Raw genomic sequence first — 22,166 nt, 5'->3', positions numbered from 1 at the left:
TGGCAATGCAGCCAAAATGCATAATTAGAAGAAGTCAGTGGGAGAGGGGGGAAGGGAACACCCTCTGGGCAGACCAAGCTGTGCCCGCCCTACCCAAGCCACTGCTTTTTTTGCCTCTTGTGAGCTAAGAGCTCTCCCAGATGGTGGCTTCACATTCTCTTGGTTTGGCACTGCAGGCAGGTCCCTTGCTCTAGAATACCTCCAAGCCGATTGCGGAAAAGGTAGCCATGCATCTATGGGGGGGGGGGGAAATACGAGGCATTACACTTCTGTAAAACAAGAAAATCCTAAATAAAATATTAAAAAAAAAAGGTGTGCATCCCTTGAGAGGCAGCCACCCTCTGCTTGGAGTCAGACCACACCCAGCAGGAATAGACAAGGAATTATTGAATATCTTGATTCTAGTTACAATGAGCAAGGAACCACACACTGATTTCGGCTCCGTGTCATTTCATTATCTGCTGTGCTCTGAACAAGATAGGGCATCCTGGCTGGCAATGCTGGCAGAGTCCACAAATTGCAAGCTCATCACATAACTCTTCACTGCTTGTCATACTCATTATTGTTACAAGTTGGGCACCCTTACTAGAAATTCTTACACTCTTTGTAATTAATAATGTGATGTATTTTGAGCGGATCTCCTGCTTATGCACCTGCTTGGTTTGCATTCATCAAATGAGGCTGGCAAGGTTCTAGCACATGTTCAGAATTTGATGGCTCTAACCCCTTAGACAATCTGGATTTGAGAAACTGTCCTTCCTCCCTTTCTGTTAGTTGCATTTTAGTCTAGTTTTAGTATTTTTGTGGATTGGTGGCTGGTGGCTTCCCGATTCCAACCCAAATTCCACTCATTCCCGCAATTCCCGCTTCTACCAAGAGCCCATGATGTCGCTGGCGTTAGTCTTCACTTCCACATGGAGACAATGATTGGGGGTGGGATAAGAAATATAAGAAGAGCCCTTGTGGAATAGACCAAAGGTTCATTTATTGGCCAACCAGATGCCCATAGAAAGCCCCAAACCAGGACCTAAGTGCACTAGTGACTCCAAGCAGCTGACGTTCAGAGGCATGCAAGCAGCCACTGATATCCTCCATGAATTTGCCTAACCCCCTTTTAAAGCCAGCCAAATTCACCTCTTGTGGGAACAAATTCCAAAGGTTAACTATACACTGTGTGAAAAGGGCTTTATTTTCTCTGTCCTGAATCTTCCAACATTCAGCATCATTGGACAACCCAAATTCTGGTATTATGAGAGAGGGAGGAAAAATATCTCCTGTCCACTTACTCCACACTTTATATAATCTTATATACCTCAACCATGTCCTCCCTGGTTCACCTTTTCCCTAAATTTTTACAACCCCAAATGTGGCAACCTTTCTTCATAGGAATGTTGTTCCAGCTTTTGTTTCATTTTGATGGCTGTTTTCTGAACCGCTTCCAGCTCCACAATATCCTTTTCATGGTGTGCTGGTCAGAACTATACAGTTTCCAAGTGTGATTGCACCATACATTTGTATAACGGCATTATGCTGTTGGCAGAACAGAGGATGTGCAGCACTGAAGCAAGTGACTGCTGTTCAGTGGTAGCTGCTTACTGCCTGACGGGGGAGACAGACACTGCAGCTGCCAATGCCACTTGAGCTGCTGGTGCCTCCTGGTTCTCCAGTTCCCAGCATCCAATCATGGGCTCTGCATTCCAGGATTTGTGAGGCACAATGAATTTCTGCCCTACCTGCACTCACACTAATGCTCCCAAGTAGCATAGAGAGAATATACGTGCACCAAAACATTAAGAGCAGAATTAAGACTCTAAAAATTAGGTCTCTGTAGTAAAATGGTAACTGGTAGTCCAAATTGCATTTGAGCTGGAAGGAAGGTGTTGCACATCATTAGTATTGATCATTAAGTTCAGCATCTATTGGTCAGAAAGGAGCTCCAATTCCCCAGTGATAACAACCACTCAGATATGCAGTTTGCACAGTGGGGCCTTCTTGATATGGTTACTTACAATAGTATACACAGAAGATGCCCTTGTTTGTTGGGTCATCATTATCAAGGAATCATGGTTATTCTGTGTTAATTGATTTATATGCTAGTGAAAGCTCTTTGCTGGGATTGATTCCGGTGATTACCAATCCTACAGGGCAGTTTGTGAAGACAATTGATCTTAAAGAGATAGATAAGCATGCTAAGAAAGGTGCCCAGGTTGACTCTGTGTATGGAGAGATAGTTTCCTCCTAGGCAGACTTTCCTGTGACTTGAAACAATTAGTGGCAGGCAACACACAAACAGGTTTCAACTGAAAAACTTTCCAGAAAGTCTGACATCCATAGAGGATGTCAGGTGTTTTGGGGAACATTAGAATCCCCAGGCTCCCTGGCACCACTTATACTGCTGTGCTAGCATTCCAGTAGGTGTCTCCTGCCTCTGCTGCTGTTACTGTACTCAATCACATGTGGTAGAACAATTTCTGTTTACAAAATATTTAATATCTCCAGAGTTCCCTTGCATATAGGAAAATGACTTTCTAAAAGGCTGCCCAGAACTTTTACTGCCCGGGGCAGCGAAAGAAAGAAGCAGTTTTGCTGGAAGTTAATAATAGCATTTTGCTATTATATGAAGTACCTTAAAGACTTAAGTTGATTTAGATCTTGTTGATCTAGTTAATGCTGACAAGTTGACTTTGCACTGGTTCCTTTTAACTGGATTGGATCAGGGATTAGGATAAACCATCTGCAAGCATTCTCAGTTGGCTGAGCAATTATCGCTTCAGCCAGACTCGGGCAATAGATTTAAGGCAGCAATGAGGAGATGGGGGGGGGGGGGGGGATGCAGAGACATACACTCTAAAGGAAGAAAGATACATGCATTCCTGTGTGACTCTTTGGTTGGGATAAGTACATCTGGCAGAGTAAGTGCATTGACACAAAAGGGGGTTGGCCCTTCTGTACCAACTTTATTAGGAAAAGAAAGAAGAGAGAGAGAAAAAATTGGGGTGGGAAGAGAAAAGGGGCAGTTAAAATATTGCATCTTTCTATTTCAGGAGGCATAAATCTCTCAGCTCAGAAAGGGATGTTGTATGCGCATGAGGGAAAGAGGGAGAGCATTAACGCTAATGCATCACAGTGGACAGGTCATTCCACTGAACGCAGCTCGGCTCCTGAGCGTTTGGAGATTAGAAGCGGCAATAATTTCTGGCTGCCCTGCTTTATGTTAATGTGGCAGCTTGCGGTTGTGTATTTCTGCTGAGAGGGCCACTTCTGCCAGGTTTAATTCTAACTGCAGCGGCAGCATCGAGGGCCCCTTGCATTGAGAGCAGCCTATCGCTGGTTTAGAAGGCCATCAAAACAAAGTACAGCTTGACTGCTGCCCTGGGCAAGGAAACTCCAGTTCATTTGCTCTTAATGTGTGGGGTTTGAAGCAAATTGCAGATGTGGAGTGCAAATTAAGAGAAAGTTAAATTAAGAAAGTTTACAGAAATCCTCAGATTCTGTTGATACACACATCCTAGTGTACTGAGCTGCAAGGAGTTCCTGCTTGCTCAGGTCTGGTTCCCTTTGGAAGAAGGTCACTGGAGATGCTTTGTAATATTACAGGTGTTTGTGTATATATACATAGATGGAGGCACAGCATAAAGACACCAGCTGAAGTCCACTGGGTAAGAAGACCCCTGGCTCCTCTAGCTCAGTATTGTCTACACACTAACTGGCAGTGGCTCTGCAAAATTTCAGGCAGGGGGTATCTCCCAAACCTGCCTGGAGATGCCAGGAATTGCATGCAAAGCAGACGCCCTACCACTGAGCTACAACCCCTTTCCACTGCTCCCACGTCAGATTCCCAGGGAGACAGGCTGCACCTTAAGATGTATACAAGGCCCACACTCAATTCTCTGTCTCTTTCCCTGTCTCAATCAAATGGCAGCCTGTTGCCCCCTCCCTCTGACTAGATGCTACATGCCTAATCAAAGGCAGGATGCCTCCCAGTATCAGCTTCTGAGGAACAACAACAAGAGCTGTTGCACTCATAACTTGCATGTGGGCTTTCTATAGACATTTGGTTGGTCACGGTAGGGAATCAGATATGGAACTAGGCAGCCTTTGGTCTGACCCAGCAGGGTTCTTCTTACGTAATCTGGATCAGTTTTGTGACCATCACCTCACCCAGGGTGGTCCAACAGCCGGCCCAAGGGCCACATGCGGCCAACAAGGTCTTTCATAGCAGCCCTCAGGAACTTTTGATGCCCCCCCCACCAGCCCTGGTGGTCCTTGAGTGCTCTAGCCTCCTTCCCAAAGCCTAGTTCGCACTTTCCCAGCTTTGGTGGGACTGCTCAAGGACCCTGCCAGAGCCTTGCGCCTCCTTCCCAAAGCCTGGTTCCTCACTTAGCTCACTTATTTTGTGAACCGCCCTCAGATCTGCAGATGAAGGGCGGTATACAAATTTAATAAATACTAATACTAATAATAAAAATAATTTGGAAAGGCAGCATGAGGGCTGGAGGGGGCATTAAATGTTGGCCATGCTTCCCCCTTCCTCTTGTACAACCAGGCATTGTGTGGCCTGCAGCTTCCATGTCAATATACTCTTTCAGCCCTCTTGGCATTGAAAGTTGGACTGCCCTGACCTAGACATCTAAGGTCCCTTGGAATATCACAAGCTATTGATGCTCCTTTGTCAAATCCAGGTATTGCTTCAGGGCAACAGGCACTAGGAGATTTCACAAATCTGATAGGTAGCCCATAATGATACAATGGTTCTCCCTGTGTTTAATATAGTAAGGAAATGCAAACAGGAGAATAGCCTTGCTGGATCTCCAGCTTTCTAGTTTCTTCTAGCCAGATGCTTCTGGATGTTCAGGTGCAAGGCATGATTACAATCATAGAATTGTAGAGTTTGAAGGGACCCTGAGAGCTTTTGTGTGTCCTCAGCAAGTGGTTCTCAAAGGCATATGTGCTTTGAACATGGTCCTTTGTCTATCATAGTAATAGCTATACTGTAACCAAAATAAATAAATCAATTTCAGCCCCCCCAACTTTCTTCCCAATGATTCTTTCCACCTGTAATCCTCATGGCGGATATCCATTTGCACAGTTGCCTGATTTCACACAGAGTCTGGGAGGAGGAAGGTGAAGGGAAACTCCTTCTCAATTTCACACTGTTTAGAGTTACTTCCATGAGCTCAATGATGTGCTACGTATTTTCATCCATGTGTACATGGAAAAACCTGATACAATCAGAATCCAATTTGATTATCCCCTCCCACCTCTGCCCCTTTGAGAGCCACCACATAAACACAGAATTATTTTTGGCATTTCCATATTGGTGGCCCAGGGAAACCCTGCCGGTCCTCTTCCAGTGATGGAACCCAGGGTAGCTCCACTTTTCTGCATTAGCCATTGACACAGCTTAAGGATTTATGTCAAATAAGAGCTCCTCTGCATTCGTAGAAAAATAATGTGCAAAATCACACTACAGAGGTGTAGTTTCTTTCTCTCTCTCTGTGACTCAGATTTGAAATAAACATACTTAATAGGAACTGTGGCTTGTCAACCTGGAAACTGCCCTGCTCACTTGCCAAGACTCTCATCCATGCTTCCAAACATGTAAGGAGAGAAGAGAATTAATGGTGTTCCCACCACCAGTGCCTCAAGGCTCTCCTTCAGGGTTCCTGAGAGTTATAAACTGCCCCAGCAAAGAATCTGTGTAGCCCTGGATAGAAATGGCTTGCCAAGTAGGCTTCATTCAAATGCTAAACAGCATTGATGATTACAGCAAGTCTTGTATAACACTGAAGGCCCATAGCAATGGAACAGAGAGATGTAGGTGCTTGTCGTTAAATTTTACTTGTTGCATATTCCAGTTTGTCTGAATTCTGAAAGATTTTGAAAATATCACCTTTGACGATTTTTAACCCCATACTGTACTTCAGTAAAATGATTTAAATCTCCAAATACTCCCCCTCCCCACTGGTATTGGTGTAGGAGAAGGAAGCTGCATGGTTGACTTCTGGCATTACCTTTACAAGGTGAGGAGGAGCTGTGTTGCAATGGCTGTGCTGCAAAGGCAACTATGAGACAGGACCTGCAGGCAGAGTTGATACAAGAATCCCCATCAGTGCCTGAGCAAGAATCCCAGCACCCAAAGCTTTGTTTGCCAAAAGAAACATCTCAAAGACTTGGAGCATCTGAAGCAAGACACATGGGGCTTGATGGGTGTTCCTTTGCATTGTCAAACTGCATGACTTGCCACTGAGTCTTCATCCTCCCGCTTCACCTTCTCTGATCTCATCCCACCAGTAGAAAGTGGGGGAGAAGGAAGCAGCAATGAGGCAGGACTCATCCCTTTGGCACATGGCACAACCCTGCTCTTTCTTTCTGCTTCACGACTCTGCAAACACCACAATTAGCAACAAGTTGAGACACGAAGGGGCTGGTCTAAGTAAGGGTGCTATATCTGTGCCAGAAATAAGTGCACACTTTGCCTATCTCCTAACAAGAGGCAATTGAAAGTGATATGAATCCTGAGGCTACAAGGCTGCCTTGGGCAAAGTTTGCTGTTTGTTACTAGGTCATGCAGCCGCAAGATGAGAATGAAGAACAGAGGAATTGCCTTGCTAGGTCAAACCAGAGGCTTGTCTAGTCCCAAACTCCATATCTAGCAGTGGCCTACTGTACCATTTGGAGCAAACACTGAATTATGTTGTCTTCTGATGCAGGCAGAACCTACCATTTTCTATAGTAAAAGTATACCAGATGTGTGTTAATAGCAATAAAACCTAAACTACCTAACCTTGCTGCTCCCTTATTCCGCCCCCCCTCTAGATTTCTTCTTCCCCACTTCACCCCCCAAATGAGGAATGGTAAAAGAGATTCTTATGCAGTGCTTGTTTTGGTTAGAATAAGTACAGTAGTCCTGCACTGTGCAAGCATTTGATACAAAATTAATGCTTTTCTTGCTAAATTTATAATTTATAAAGAGTTTCTGAAGTGCTAAAATTGCTTAAAGGGCTTTTTCAGGGGTGGAGGAAACTTGTCAGTCAGATTTATGTCACACAGGCCATTTCAAGGAACAAATCTTCCAACCATAACCTAAGGTGGATTGTGAAGGTAGCAGACGTATCGGAGTCTACTGGGAGTGGCTTTGGCAGACTGAAAGTTGCATAGCACAGGAGGAATTTGAGCATGAAGTAGTGGATTCTCTCACATCCCACTGCTGTAGTCACTTTGTGTTCTCTTTAAGTGTGAAAACTGAGCAATACATGGCATAAGTGATGCTGCCTCATAGTGAGTCAGACCATTGGCTCATCTAGCTCACTTCCATTTACTGGAAGTTTCTCTCATAGCTCAGTGGTGAAACAAATGCTTTGTGTGGAAAAGGTTCCAGCTGCAACCCTTGGCATCTCCGAGGAGGGTTGGGGGAAAACTCCTGCCTAAAGGACTGGTGAGTTAATGCCAGACCGTGAACTCCAGGGGTGAGAAACCTCTGGCACTCCATATGCTTTGATCAAAAGCAGTCAGAGATGGGCAAACCTATCAAATTTAATTTTGCCCAGTTGCTCGTTATTCCCGTCATAAGTTCAGTTCTCCATCAGTTGGAATTTTCTTTTTAAAAATAAGTCATTATGAAAGGGGGGGACATCAACAATTTAGTGTGAATTTCACCTAATACGTACATTTTTGCAAAGCAATTTGCCTAATACAATATATTTTGTAGGTTATTTTTACTAATGGATGCATGTTTATGCACACTCTACTTGAGTATGTGAATTTTTGTACATGACACTTGACCAAAGAGCTGCATTGCAAAATTTGCATAGAATCACAGTATAGAATCATAGAATTGTAGAGTTGGAAGAGACCTCGAGGGTCATCAAGTCCAACCACCTGCAATGCAAGAATCATCAGCATGTAGTCCCCCATCCAATTTGAAACCATACCAGAACCTGTTTAGCTTTGCTAGAAGTTTTATTGCTGCACCAGTAGTTCATCCTTTCATTCATGTATTGTTTCAGAAAGTGTGAATTAGGCAAGCTCATCTGTAAATGGAAAGTGAATTGAATTTCTGCCTCACCCCTAGTCAGGGCTCATGGGCATTGTAGTCCATCAGCTGGAGCCAAGGTTGCCCATCCTTGCTAGAGACGATGCTGAGCCACATGGACCAATGTTCTTCTGAGTGCTTCATCTATGATAGCTTCCTTTGTTCACCTCCAGTTTGTCAGGGAGAGGCCTTTTCAGCCCCAGTATTCCAAGATCCTTTTAAACTAGTGATGCCATGTATTGAACCTGGACCCTGGAAACCTGGAAACATGTTTAACCACTTAGCTACTGACCCTTACATCCCATGAGGGTGATGAGCAACGGAAGTTAGGTGTTAATGGGAAATTTGATCAAACTGCTGTACAGTTTACTACTGTACAGTTGTTGTTGTTGCTGTTGCTGTTGCTGCTGCTACACATATTTATATGTCTCCATCAATGTACATGTCTCTGTACACAATTAGGATAAGAGGTTCTACCCCAAAGGCTGTGCCAATCTAAAAGTTAGCATTTCTTCATTTTTCCAGAATTTGTGTAACAACCACTCACATTTTGCTCAGTTCATTGGACGATACTCCCCTATTCCACAAAAATGACCACAACTGCAGCAGTGTTACCTGGCTGCTTGAGTTAAATGTTTCTGCACTTTACTTTCCCCATGAAAATGTTATGTCAGTGATCAATTACATTGTAAATGCCCCAGTAATCAGAGTAATAAAGGGCATTTATGAAGATCTAACCTGAGTAATAGGGAAATTAATCAGCTTTAAAAATCTGTATTGACTGAGGAGCCACTTTGCTTCCTCTAGAAAAAGGAAGGAAGACCTATGTGTTGGAAATTGTAAATACACTCATCATTTTTTAAAAAATTGACATTGCTAGGACTCTGCTTTGCGAGAAGCCAAAACTATTGGTTTCAAGAGCTGTCAGTTCAAGGCCTTTGGCAAGTATCAAGCTCATTGGACAAGAGGACAATTTTATGTGCAAAAAAAGATGTGGCAAGATGTGTCTGGCTACTTCTCTACTGCACCCTTAATAAATATTCGTCAACAGATGATGATGCTTTTTCCCTTTTATAAAAAGCCCCACATTTGCAAAGCTGGAGGTTCTACATAACAGAAGAGTCTCTGTGTAAAAAGCTGTTTGCAAGCTTCAGACATAAAAATACAGGTTTGGCCTAAGTCATTATACTGCTTGAGGCAGGGCAGCAAGTGAGACACACACCCAAGTCAGGGTACATGGTACCCAAGGCTGTCAAGTCACTTTGGTACTTGGGACAGAGGGTCTCACAAGTGGCTCTCCCCCATCCAGGCAGTTAAAAAACCCCATTTGTTCTGCTTTCATGACATAACAATAACAATAACAATAACAATAACAATAACAATAACAATAACAATAATTTATTATTTATACCCCGCCCACCTGACTGGGTTTCCCCAGCCACTCTTGGCGGCTTCCAACCAAATATTAAAAACAATACAGCATCAGACATTAAAAACTTCCCTAAACAGGGCCACTTTCAGTTGTTTTTAAAAGTAAAATAGTTGTTTATTGCCTTGACATCTGCTGGGAAGGCGTTCCACAGGGCAGGCGCCACTACCGAGAAGGCCCTCTGCCTGGTTCCCTGTAACCTCACTTCTTGCAGCGAGGGAACTGTCAGAAGGCCCTCGGTGCTGGACCTCAGTGTCTGGGCTGGATGATGGGGGTGGAGATGCTCCTTCAGGTATACTGGACCGAGGCCATTTAGGGCTTTAAAGGTCAGCACAGACACTTTGAACTGTGCTCAGAAACGTACTTGACAGCAAATATCAGGTCCCTGAGGTGGTAACTTCACTCTGTCTAATGGTAGGGCTGGCCCTGATAAAACAGCAGCTGTTCTTCAGGTCAAAATGGAGGTGAACTGATGCAGGTGGATGTAGAGCTTGTATATTCTGGGACAGCAAGATCTGCTGTGGGTTAAAAATGGCAGTGCTGTTGAGGAGGGATTTGCACAGGACATGTCTAAGCAGGTCCTCATGAACATGAACATGAATGAGGGAAGAGTCATGTATTCTGGACTTTGCCTCTCAATCTCCCATGAGACCATGGAGAAAGTCATTCACTCTTCTGTGCCACGGCCTCCTCCACTTGGAGACTGGGGTTAACAGCTGGGGCATCTCCATTGAGAGTTGAGCTTAAACTTTGGTCAAGGAGCTGAACTGCTGCCCTTTCTCCAGTGGCTTCTGCAGCATTTTGAAATGAGTTCTGATAAGTGAGGACAAAATGAAAGTGGCTTTGCAAGTTTTGCAATGTATCCCTAAAACTGCTACAGAAATAAAAGAAAGGAGCGCCTTGCCTATTAGCACTGTTGCTCATCTGAAATCCACCCACACGCCGGGAGGCATCAAAATGGATTATGTGCTAAATGAGGATTGTTTATATTGATGAAGATATTCCATTTTTGAATTACCCATTAAACTGGTTCATTTTGTTAATTATAAAAGGGCATACAATATATTAAGATGACTAAAATATCAACACTTCCAGCCTTCCTACTCAGAGCAAGCTATTCCCAGGGGGAAATAGTACAGACAGAGGGATTTAACCCCCTGCTTTTTTGTTTTCCTGAAATTCTTTAATTAGACATTCCTTGTTTGTAAGAGCAAGTAGAAAAATCAAGATTGTTGGCTGATACAGTAGAATCAGGATAGGTATCTGTCAGGGAACTGCCATCGGAAGGACAGGTGGTGAGAAGGCTTCAGCAGAATAGGAGAGCCTCTTCTTCAGGAGAAGAGGGAACCAGTAGGGGGAGTGCGGGAGCTCCAAAGGAAAGGGAGTCGGAGGGGAGGCTCTGGGATACTTCCAGTGAGGACAGCGAGGAGGTATCAGAACAGCCCATAAGGACTCCCACCCCCCGCCGGAAGCTGTCACGCAGGGAATCCAGGAGGCGCATGTCTGTGAAACAGCTCTTATGTTGGAAACGTTTCCGCAAACGCCCACTGTCAGATTCTACCAGCGACTGAGGGAGCCATGCTCAAGGGCTCTTCTCAAGGCAGGGTTTCACTACACAGAGTGAGCTCTGAGGGATCCAGCTTTAACGCACAAGCTGCTCATTATCCCACCACAGCAATCTGACAGTCCCTGAAAGCAGCTTGTGCAAAGAGAGGCATCATGAGCAACCCAGCCGGAGGCGGAGATGGGGGAGCAGCTGCAGCCGGTCCTAGCCTGGAAGAAAGGTACAGGATGTTGGAGGTACAGTTAGCTCTGCAAACGGCGAGGCTGGAGGAGAGGAGGGCTCATGATGCAGAAAAGGGGAAAGCCGCCCAGCTCTCGAGGAAAGTGCCAGGACTGGTGCAGAAGTTTGGGGGTGATCCCAGGAATTATCAAGCCTTCAGGACAGAGATGCAATATGCCCTCAATCTGCAGTTTGATGATTTTCCTGATGAGGATTCGAGGGTTGGTTTTGTGATTGGGCATCTCGAAGGCACAGCCCGGGATTGGGTGAGGCCACTAATGGCAGCCAATAATGAAGCCCTAAGGGACACAAGGAAGTTTTTTCGCGCCATGGATCTGATGTTTTCCAGCGAGATTGAGCAGGGAGTGGCGCGCAGGCAGTTAATGGCGTGTAAACAAGGGAACCGATCTGTCCGTGAGTACTGGACTGAGTTCACCATGTTGATCCATAAATTAGGATGGGATTTGTCAGCGGAACCGATACAAATGCTGTTCGAAGAAGGACTATCTTCGGCAGTGAAAGACGAACTTTCCCGGGGGCCCAGGGCGGAGTCTATGGACCTTCTGATTAAATCAGCGCTGGCCATAGGGTCACGCCAGGAGGCCAGAGCCTTGGAGAAGCGGGAAGGGAAAGGGGAGCGTTGGAGGGATTTCCGCATTCCAGAGATGCCAGAGCAGCCTTCTCTGCCAGCAGAGCCGATGGAAATCGGAACAGCGCGCGCGCGCGCAATTTCAAACCCCAGTGAAGGGCGGAAGAAGGAGGGGAAAGGCGCCAAGAAATGTTTTCTCTGCCAACAGCCAGGTCATTTTGCCAGAGGTTGTCCGCAAAGGAAGGAATGGCAAGGAATGGCGGGAGCTGTTGGGGAGGAGGGAGAAGGAGCTAAGGAGCAAGTAAAAGCCAACGCCTGGCTGCCACCGACGGGGCACAGCAGCCAGGCCAAGGAACAGTAAATGTGCCCACGCCAGAACCCCCAAGACCAGCTCTTGTAATAGAGGTATTGCTGGAGCTGGCAAACGGACACCCACTAAAAGTGAAGGCGCTATTAGACTCAGGCAGCTCCTGCAACTTTATGAGTAAGGAGTTTGCAGCCGCCCATCAGATACAAACCATTCCTTTAAAAAATCCCCTGCAGGTGACCACGATTGATGGGAGGGCGCTGTTGGGGGGAGAAGTAGACCAGCAGACGGTCCCCATGACAATGAGGGTGGCAAGACACACGGAACGGATAGCGTTTAATATAGCCACGTTGGGAGGAGCGCCCATCATTTTGGGGATGAGCTGGCTAGCGCTGCATGATCCGCTTGTGGGATGGCATCAGAGAGTGGTTTCCTTTGGGTCAGCACATTGTATGGGACACTGCACAGAAAAAGGGGGCCAAGCAGGCACTCAGGCCACGTTAGCAAAGATAGAAGCAATGGAATAAGGTAGGGTGCCACGACAATATGCAGATTTTGCCGACGTCTTCAGCGAAAGGGAAGCAGATAAACTACCCCCGCACAGAGCCTTTGACTGCCAAATCAACTTACTTCCAGGAGCGCAATTGCCAGTGGGCAAGGTGTATGCAATGTCTGACAGAGAGATGCAGGAGCTAAGGGAGTTTATTGACAAAAACCTCAAGCGTGGGTTCATCAGGGAGTCACGAGCGGTGGGGGGTAGCCCAGTGTTCTTTGTGGACAAAAAAAACTCGGACAAACCGAGATTAATTGTGGATTTCAGGGCCCTAAACGCAGTGTCCGAACCCGTGACCTTCCCTATGCCCAGAATCGATGACATTCTGACCCGGGTGAGAAAAGGGAAGATTTTTACCAAGCTGGACCTGAGGGGGGCGTATAACCTGATACGTATGAGAAAGGGAGATGAGTGGAAAACCACTATGTTCACCCCCTTGGGGGCATTTGAGTACTGCGTTATGCCTTTCGGCCTCCAGGCGGGTTCCGCAGTATTTCAATCATTTATTAATCACGTACTAGGACCATTGCTGTACAAGAACTGCGCTGCGTTCTTGGACGATGTGCTGGTGTACTCAGAGGATGAAGAGCAGCATGTGCGAGATGTAAGAGAAGTACTGAGCAAACTGCAAGAAAACCAGCTGTGGGTGAAACTGGAGAAGTGTCAGTTTCACGCCAGGGAGGTGGAATTCCTTGGGTACCGGTTGTCGGACAAGGGGCTGGCCATGGATCCTAGCAAGGTGCAAGCAGTGCTGGAATGGAGGTCACCGAAAACTAAGAAAGATGTGCAGAGGTTTTTGGGGTTCGGAAACTTCTATCGGAAGTTCATCAAGAACTTCGCCCATTTAACAGCCCCCATCACGGATTGTCTCAGCAGTAAGAAGAAATTTGTCTGGACGGAAGAAGCGCAGCGAGCTTTCGAAAGTTTAAAGAGGGCGTTTGCTTCGGAAGAACAACTTTTACACGTGGATCTGCAGCAGCCGATGAGGGTGGAAACCGACGCGTCTGACAGAGCGGTGGGGGCCGTGCTTCTGCAGCCAGGAGCGAATACGTCGGAATGGAAGCCGTGTGCCTTCTTCTCGAGGAAATTGAACAAGTCTGAGAGGAATTATACAGTGTACGACAGAGAATTATTCGCTGTCCACGAAGCGTTCAAGAGATGGAGACACCTGTTGATTGGAGCGCAACACAAGGTTCAAGTACGGACAGACCACAAAAATCTAGAATACTGGAGAACAGCCCGAGTGTTGAACCAGAGACAAGTAAGATGGGCGCAAGAGTTCTCCAAGTTCAATTTTGAGATTTGCTACGTGCCAGGGGCTGAGAATGTCAGGGCGGACGCTCTCTCCAGAAAACCTGAGTACTTGGAGGGGGAAGGAGGGGCGGAAGAAAGACATATCATCTCAGAGGACCACTGGGTTTGTGGGGCGGCATTGGTGGGGCAAAGAGAACTGGTAGAGGGTATTGAAAACGATGAATATGCCCAAGAGAAACTTAGGGAACTCAGGGAGACAGGTGAAAACGCAGGGGGGTTTGAGGAAAAGAACGGAAAACTATATTACAAAGGGGCGCTCTACATACCAGGTGGGGAACTAAGAGGGCGAGTGCTTAAGCAGTTGCATGACAGTCCCACGGCCGGGCACTTCGGGCAGCACAAAACCATGTGGTTGGTTACCAGGGAGTTTTGGTGGCCCAAGGTGCGGGAGGACGTGCGGGAGTATGTCAGGGGATGCGACAGGTGCCAAAGAGCAAAGGGAGAGAGGTTGGCGCCAGCGGGGTTATTGGAACCCTTACCCACCCCAGAAAGGCCATGGGAGATGGTATCCATAGACTTCATGACCGATCTACCGAGATCCAAAGGGAAAACCGCGGTCATGGTGGTGGTAGATCTACTAACTAAGATGTGCCACTTTATAGCTTGTTCACATGCAGTGACAGCGGAAGAAACCGCAAGGTTGTTTGTGGAGCACATTTTTAGGTTGCATGGCGCCCCCTTGAGGGTTTTGAGCGACAGAGGAAAACAATTTACTTCTAGGTTCTGGAGGAAACTAATGAGCATGTTGCATGTGGAGGTAAGTTTTTCCACCGCCAGGCACCCAGAAACAAATGGGCAAGCAGAAAGGGCAAACGGGGTGTTGCAACAATATCTGAGGTGTTATGTAAAGGACAGAGAAACTGATTGGGTGGACTGGTTACCTCTGGCAGAATTTGCCTACAACAACGCGGAGAACGCGTCCACAGGGATGAGTCCCTTTCTAGCCAATTATGGGTGTCATCCTCGGGCGTTTCCAGGAGAGGGCGGGGGAAGGTGGAGTGTACCTGCAGCGGAAAATTTTGTTGAAGAGATGGAAGCGATCCACCGTCAGCTCCAACTCAACTTAGAGAAAGCCAAAGAAGAATATAAGAAGCAAGCTGACAGAAATAGGAGGGAAGGCGAAACCATAAGGGTGGGTAACCGGGTGTGGCTATCCACCCAAGGACTGCCGTTCAAGGGAGGGTGTAAGAAATTGAGACCCAAACGATTGGGACCCTTTGAGGTCATACAGCAGGTCAACCCAGTAGCATTCAAACTCCGATTGCCCAGTCACATGAAATTGCACCCAGTATTTCACAGGTCATTACTGTCGCCCTACAGAGAGGGGTGTGAGTGGGGGGAACGTGAGAGGGAGGTCACCCGGACACCCGTCATAGAAGAGAGAGAACGCAACATGGATGTGGCAGGGATCATTGATTCCAGGTGGAAGGGGAATCAGGTGGAATACTTGGTAGAATGGGAGGGGGAGGAAGAGTCAGAAAACGCATGGGTACCGGCAGAGGAAGTCAAGGACGAGATTTTAATAGAAACGTTTCATCGGCGTTTCCCAAGTAAACCACAACCAGTGGCAAGGTTTAGGAGGGAGCACTTCGGGACTACAGATGAGGAAGGGGAATTTGAAGGGTTCCCAGAGTCGGAAGTGGAGGTGGAAACAGATTCCGACGAAGGAGAGGAAGAGGGGGAAAGAGGCGGTAGGCCGTGGTTAGAAGTGTTTGAATCCTCGGAGGATGAGGGGAGTTCCTTCCAGGGATTTCCGTCCTCGCCGCCAGTAAGAGAAGAGGCGGGAGGGGGTGAAGGGGGCCCTGGGGGGGAGGTGGATGTCAGGGAACTGCCATCGGAAGGACAGGTGGTGAGAAGGCTTCAGCAGAATAGGAGAGCCTCTTCTTCAGGAGAAGAGGGAACCAGTAGGGGGAGTGCAGGAGCTCCAAAGGAAAGGGAGTCGGAGGGGAGGCTCTGGGATACTTCCAGTGAGGACAGCGAGGAGGTATCAGAACAGCCCATAAGGACTCCCACCCCCCGCCGGAAGCTGTCACGCAGGGAATCCAGGAGGCGCATGTCTGTGAAACAGCTCTTATGTTGGAAACGTTTCCGCAAACGCCCACTGTCAGATTCTACCAGCGACTGAGGGAGCCATGCTCAAGGGCTCTTCTCAAGGCAGGGTTTCACTACACAGAGTGAGCTCTGAGGGATCCAGCTTTAACGCACAAGCTGCTCATTATCCCACCACAGTATCATATATTTTAAACATGCATTTACTGATGGTGTTCCTCCATTTATTTTTCAGCAGCCAAATGTCTAAATGAATCAAGTGTTCCTGGTATGGCTTCTGCCGCTGCATCCACCTGTCCATTTGGACCAGAGATGGGGAACCTGTGGCCCTTCAGAGGTTGTTATACTCCAACTCCCATCAGCCCACATGGCCAATGTTCAGGAATGGTGGGAGGTGTAGACTCTCCTCCCCTCCCCCCCAAATATATATATATATTGAGGGCCACAAGTTCCCCAAATGTGATTTAGCTAAATGAGGAAGTGCTGGAAATATGCTTTCCTTTGGGAAGTTAAGGATTAGAATGAGCTGAAATTTGTAGCAACAACATGCTCATTTTTAGTAATTTCACTTTAAAGCATTACAGTGCTGATCCAAAATTACATTTGAAACCAAACCGCTGAAAAGAAGAGCATATTTACACATTTTTCTCATTGACATTTTTTGGAATTGTAGCAGCTGCCTACCTTTGCTGTACTCTTAGCATTGGCTGGGTTCTGTGCTGTGTGACGGTTCCAAGCTGGTACTTGTTTGAGGAATAAAACAGGCTGTAATCTAGAAGCTTGGCACAGAACACATGGCTCAGGCTGATAGATAACACTTTTGTTAATAGTTTGTGCAGCTGTGACACTTCCTAAACCAAGGAGCCAGTGTGGTGAAGTGGTTTAGTGTTGGACCAGGGTTCAAATCCCTACTCAGCCAAGGAGCGCGCATTAGGCCAGTCACTCACTGAAATGTCATGGTCACCTGTAACTGAAATGTGAAACTTGATGCAATATGCAGGGCCCACCCCCCATAAAAGGATTATCAAAAATGAATTGCTATGACAATACCCATAGCCAAAATATATAACTAAATAGGAAAACTATTTTCTGTAGTGAGAAAACTGCATGACATTCTTAGACCCTGAGAAGCTGTTGTATTTGAAAATGAATTCTAATTTCTCATCCTAGATGATTTTCCTTCTCACAAAGTATTATGACCCTTTGGTGTGAATTTCTTAATGAACCAGAGAAGCCTGTTCTATGAGAATGGCTGTGCCTGCTTGTGTTGAGTCGATACCTTCCCCTGCCATCTGTCCTGTTGTGACTGGGAGGTTGCAAAGTACTTTTCATACACAGAATGTGGAACATTCTAGTACAGACACTGTACTAGGAGTCCTACGGCCAATAGGAAAGCAATCGTGCTGAAGGGGGGTGTCTCTGTTTTAGCTAAGTGCCTTGGCATATAAGTGACGTGGTGCAAGTTGCACGTTAAGATACAGCTCATTCCATACCATCCAAGATGTTGAGGCAAAAAACCAGGCTGCCTGTCTTCTGGGGCCATGCCCCCACATGAGTCACGTGATGTGCACAAGATCATGGCCCAAAAAGACACTTTACTTCAGGGCTGTGCTGTCATGGTTTCCAAAAAATCATGTTTTGGGGCACTGTGTGAGATCACACACCTGAAAAAATGTATCTTATGGGGTGAGAGTGTGGTGACCAAATCCACATGCTTTTGGGTGACATGCTCTTGTGTGAAAAAATGGGGTGTCCTGACAAGGACAGTTATGGGGTATGTTGTTTTAGCAACCTGTGCTTTTGCATTTTTGCAATCATTGCCTAAAAATGGCAGATAAATATGTAATTGCAAATATGCATTTCTTTCTTTTCTTTTTTTGTTGGTATCAGTCATAGGTAGGCAATGCTGACCAGACAGTTAATGGGATATCATTATAATGACTGCTAAGCAGATAGAAATATGAGTAAGGATGGCTTGCCAGACAATGGCAGCTCCTAGGACCTTCCTAACACTCTGCTGTTGCCACTTTCCCCTGCTGCAATGGAAACAATATAAGAATACGAATATTTATCTTTTGTTATATCAAACATTTACACTTATAAAAACAGCAACTTGGGTTATGTGTGCATTCCATAATCTAACACAAGTCAAGGGGATGATTTCTACTTGACTCCGATTAAAATGTAAAGACAAAAAACTGTCAGAATTTTTTAAAAAATTAGCTCATTAAAAGCAAAGAAGAACAAATCTCTGTGTTTGTGCATGTGCCTGCCTTCTGACAGCCCCTCAAAGGGAGGATTGTCTTCTATAAAGTAGGAAATACATAACCAGTGCTATTTTTCTAGAAAAAGAGATGCCAGAGTTAACCATGAACTTCTTCTCCCTTGTTCTCTTAGAATGGTAATGGTGCCCACCTGAGAGGTGTAAGAAATAGGCTCCTGTGAGCTCCAGCTGTGAAAAAAACCACAACCCTGTACAATGACACTCCAGTTTGGCCAAGGCAAGCAGAGATCTGAGGATAACTGTTTCTTCAGGAAATAGAGGAGCAAGATAAAGTAAGGGGTGGTCAGTTCCCTAAAGCAGGCTTCCTCAACCTTGACCCTCCAGATGTTTTGAGACTACATTTCCCATCAACCCTGACCACTGGTCCTGCTAGCTAGGGATCATGGGAGTTGTGGGCCAAAACATCTGGAGGGCCAAGGTTGAGGAAACCTGCCCTACAGCATAAACAATCAACATAGTAGTTTCTTTAAAAGTGTTGGAGGTTTTCCCTGTCTCTCTCTGAGATACTATTGTGTGTGTCTGGAAGGCTGCTGAATCCTCTCTTGGGTATAGAATTCTAGCAACAAGATATCACATTACACTGCAATTAGAGCTAAAAGAATTAATGAATTAATCTGTGTGATTAATATATTAAGTCATAAACTGCACATTGAGCATGTAGATTTTTAATTGGACCTGTTGTCAGCATTATTCTAAACAGTTTAAATGCCACCCCTGATTCACACAATGTGTTTAAGATTATTTAACAAACAATTAAGTATTTGTCAGTTGTTTGGGTCCTCTCTGCAATAATCAGTGTGCTGAACATTAAAATTGAATTAGTTTCCTGTTGTTGTTTTTTTAGCACTTATCCTGCATGTCTTTCTTCCAGGTAGTTGTTTATTGAAAGGATGTTAGCATATGACACCCTCTCTCAAGCTGGTGCTCGTTTTGAAGAAAAAGTGCACCATCCCTGGCCATTAATTATGCTGCCCAACTAAGTGGATGGAGAAAAGGATTTCTCCCTCACTCATAATAATAGAACCATGGACATCCAATAAAGCTGAATATTGGAAGATTCAGGATAGATAAAAGAAAGTATGCCTGCGAAACTTGCTCTGCCAGGAGGCAGTGATGGCCACCAACTTAAATGGCTTTAAAAGCGAATTAGGAAAATTAATGGTGGACAAGGCTCTCAATGGCTACTACTTCTTATGTTCAGAAGAGCCTGCTGGTTCAGGCCAATGACTCAGTATCCTGTTCTCACAGTGGCCAATCAGATGCCTATGGGAAGTCCTCAAGCATGATCTGAGCTCAACAGCACACTGACCACCTGAGATTCCCAGAAACTGGGTATACTGCCTCTGACAGTGAAACATACCCACCATGACTAGAAGCCATTGAGAGCCTTGTACTCCACTATGCAGATGGAAGTAGGAGTGGCCACCATGCAATTAAATTTTCCCAAGGTCACCAGTGGAATTTGAACCTGGAATTTCCTAGCTTACACTCTAACCAGGTGAGATGCAGAGATTCATGTTGGCTGGATCACACAGTGTTATCACCATCCTGAGTGTAGATCCTTATGTAACCAAAACAGTGCCAGCTACACACAAGATGGAAAGTTGGGCATATCCCCAAGGTTGAAAGGAGCACCAGAAATCATTATGGTAAAAAATAAAATAAAATCCCCCAAACATCTCAGTGAGCCACTGACTATGAAACATTGACTTACTATTGGGGGATAAAAATGGGAAAGTGTGGGTGTATGGAAGTGGAGTGTCCTGGAGAGGGGCATAGCTGGCAGGCTGGAACTATGAACAAGGGTACTCCAACATTTGTGGCCTGTTCATTTTAACCTAAAAGCATTCAGGGGGAGGGCAGGGGCAGGGGAGACTTCAAATTTGATTAGAGCAATATCATTGGAGGAGGAAGGGGGTCTCCAATCCAACCCTCCCTCCCAAAGCTTCTGTTATGGTGAAAAACCTACAGGTACCAAGGAAATTTAGAGCTCCCTGTGGCTGCATGTAGGTAACAAAACCACTGGGCGTATCCATTCTTTGCTCTTAACCTCTACATTATACTGTCTGCACCAAAAGTATATTGGAGGAGAAACTCGTCAAGATCACAGGTTCAGCATTCCAGACATCAGACAGAGAAGTGAACAGTTATTTTTAGGTAGGCAGTAGTTCTTGAATTATTTATTTCTTTAACTTGCAATAGTCTGCTTTGGTTTGCTTGTGTTAAAAGCTTGGTACTTTCTTCCCTTGGCCATGATCACTGCTAGTGTTATACCTTTATGAGTGGGTGATTATGTTTGCCTTTGAGAGTCATTTCTCATAAACTTGAGCACAATAAACAAATAATAAGTTTTATTAAGCAGCTGCTCAGTACTGCACATATGTAAACTTTCCATGTAGATAATATATATAGAGAGGGTTAAATACAAGGAGAAATTGCTCCAAGACAGTTTCCTAGTAGTGCGGCTTAGTGGAATTGTTGGGTTGGAAAACCAGGGTTTCTCATCAAGTTACCTCCTTAATATTTCTATTCCATTTGGCCTGCAGAACCCCCCCTAAAACTTCACTGATAAGCACAAAAAACAACATTTCTGATGTATTTCCCAGTCCTCTGATATTAGGTATGGTTTCTCCACCTCCCTCTTATCATATGAGTGGTACCATGGAAAGCTATACAGCATCGCTGAGAAACAAAGGGGAGGGGGAGCTTCACTTTTGACTCCCCGACCAAATGTTGAAAAGCCTGGTTTTTGATGTAATTGAAAACTGAGTGACACAACCTTTTCATATTCAGCAGCTCCCCTTGGCTAATGCCCATGACTTGTCATTTTGGACATGCATTTCTTGCTCGGATGGGTTTGGATTTAAATAACATTGGCTGCTATATCTTTCCTGTTGCTTCGGTGTTATTTTTTCCATGATGGAGCTAAACCAGGTTGTCCCTTCACAAAGGCTTCCTTCCTCCCTTCTCATTTATATTGGGCAGTATTCAGTGCTAGTCTTACTCAGAGTAGACCTGTTGAAATTAATAGGTCCTTTGATTTCAGTTGGGCTACTCTAAGTAGAGCTAGTTGAAAGTAACACATTATCAATGATTTATCTATTTCAAGAATATGTTCCTATGTTTATTTTCTAGTTCATTAAGATTTTATATTTTACTAGTTTTCTATTATGTTGTATTTTCCTTCTCATAAAATAAGAAGAAAATAAAGGGGGGGAATTGCTTCTATGGAGCTGAGTACTTAACTGGTCCAGAAAGAAAAGGTGAAGGTTCTGTGACTCATGGGCCTTCACCCCTGCCAGCATATTGGAATGAAACATTATTTCTTTTTAGCAATCAAAGACATATTCATTCTGAACCCAGTTTGAACTAATGAACACTTTTAGCAACCATAATAACATACAGAAGACAGAACAGTTCAGTGCCACCCCAAACTCTATGCTGGAAGAGTGGGTTTCAAAGGAAGTGATAAATGTTTGTCAAAACATGAACTTCTAGTCCTTGTGATTGCAAGAGAAATGCATGGCATGTGCTCCCATAGTGCTGTACAACTTTTTGACAAGTGCTCTACAACTTTTTGTCGCTGCATATAACCAGGTCCACTGTGACACACATGAAAAGAAGCCTGAAGTTCAGGAAAGAGGATCTAGTCTACTCCAGGCTAGGAAGTGGCTGGTTGCAAGGAGAGGAGAAGATAACAATATAGAGGCACAATTTTCATAATGCTACACAAAAGGTAGAGGAGCTAGAAGAAGAGTCTAGAAATAAACATACCTTCCAGTAACCCTGCTAATTCAACATTCATCCTAATTTAAATTCACAA

The 22,166-nt window shown here is 45.2% G+C and overlaps 1 protein-coding gene and 1 long non-coding RNA gene across 10 annotated transcripts in view; both read left to right on the top strand.

Annotated features, from left to right (window-relative positions):
- NRXN3 (neurexin 3) overlaps positions 1 to 22,166 on the top strand; it is a 1,235,498-nt gene that overhangs the window by 645,172 nt on the left and 568,160 nt on the right. The gene's annotated exons all lie outside the window — the stretch shown is intronic.
- The window catches only part of LOC307223165, a 79,059-nt gene that overhangs the window by 55,391 nt on the left and 1,502 nt on the right, over positions 1 to 22,166 (top strand). For both annotated transcript variants that reach the window (XR_013842006.1, XR_013842007.1), the window contains exon 2: positions 22,004 to 22,079. This is a non-coding gene — a long non-coding RNA (uncharacterized lncRNA). The remainder of the gene's footprint in view (positions 1 to 22,003; positions 22,080 to 22,166) is intronic.

The sequence above is a fragment of the Podarcis cretensis genome, assembly GCF_951804945.1.
Source record: "Podarcis cretensis genome assembly, chromosome: 1".
Taxonomy (NCBI): Eukaryota; Metazoa; Chordata; class Lepidosauria; order Squamata; family Lacertidae; genus Podarcis; species Podarcis cretensis.
The sequence above is the reverse complement of the archived record's forward strand: the minus strand, read 5'-3'. Positions and strand labels throughout refer to the sequence as shown.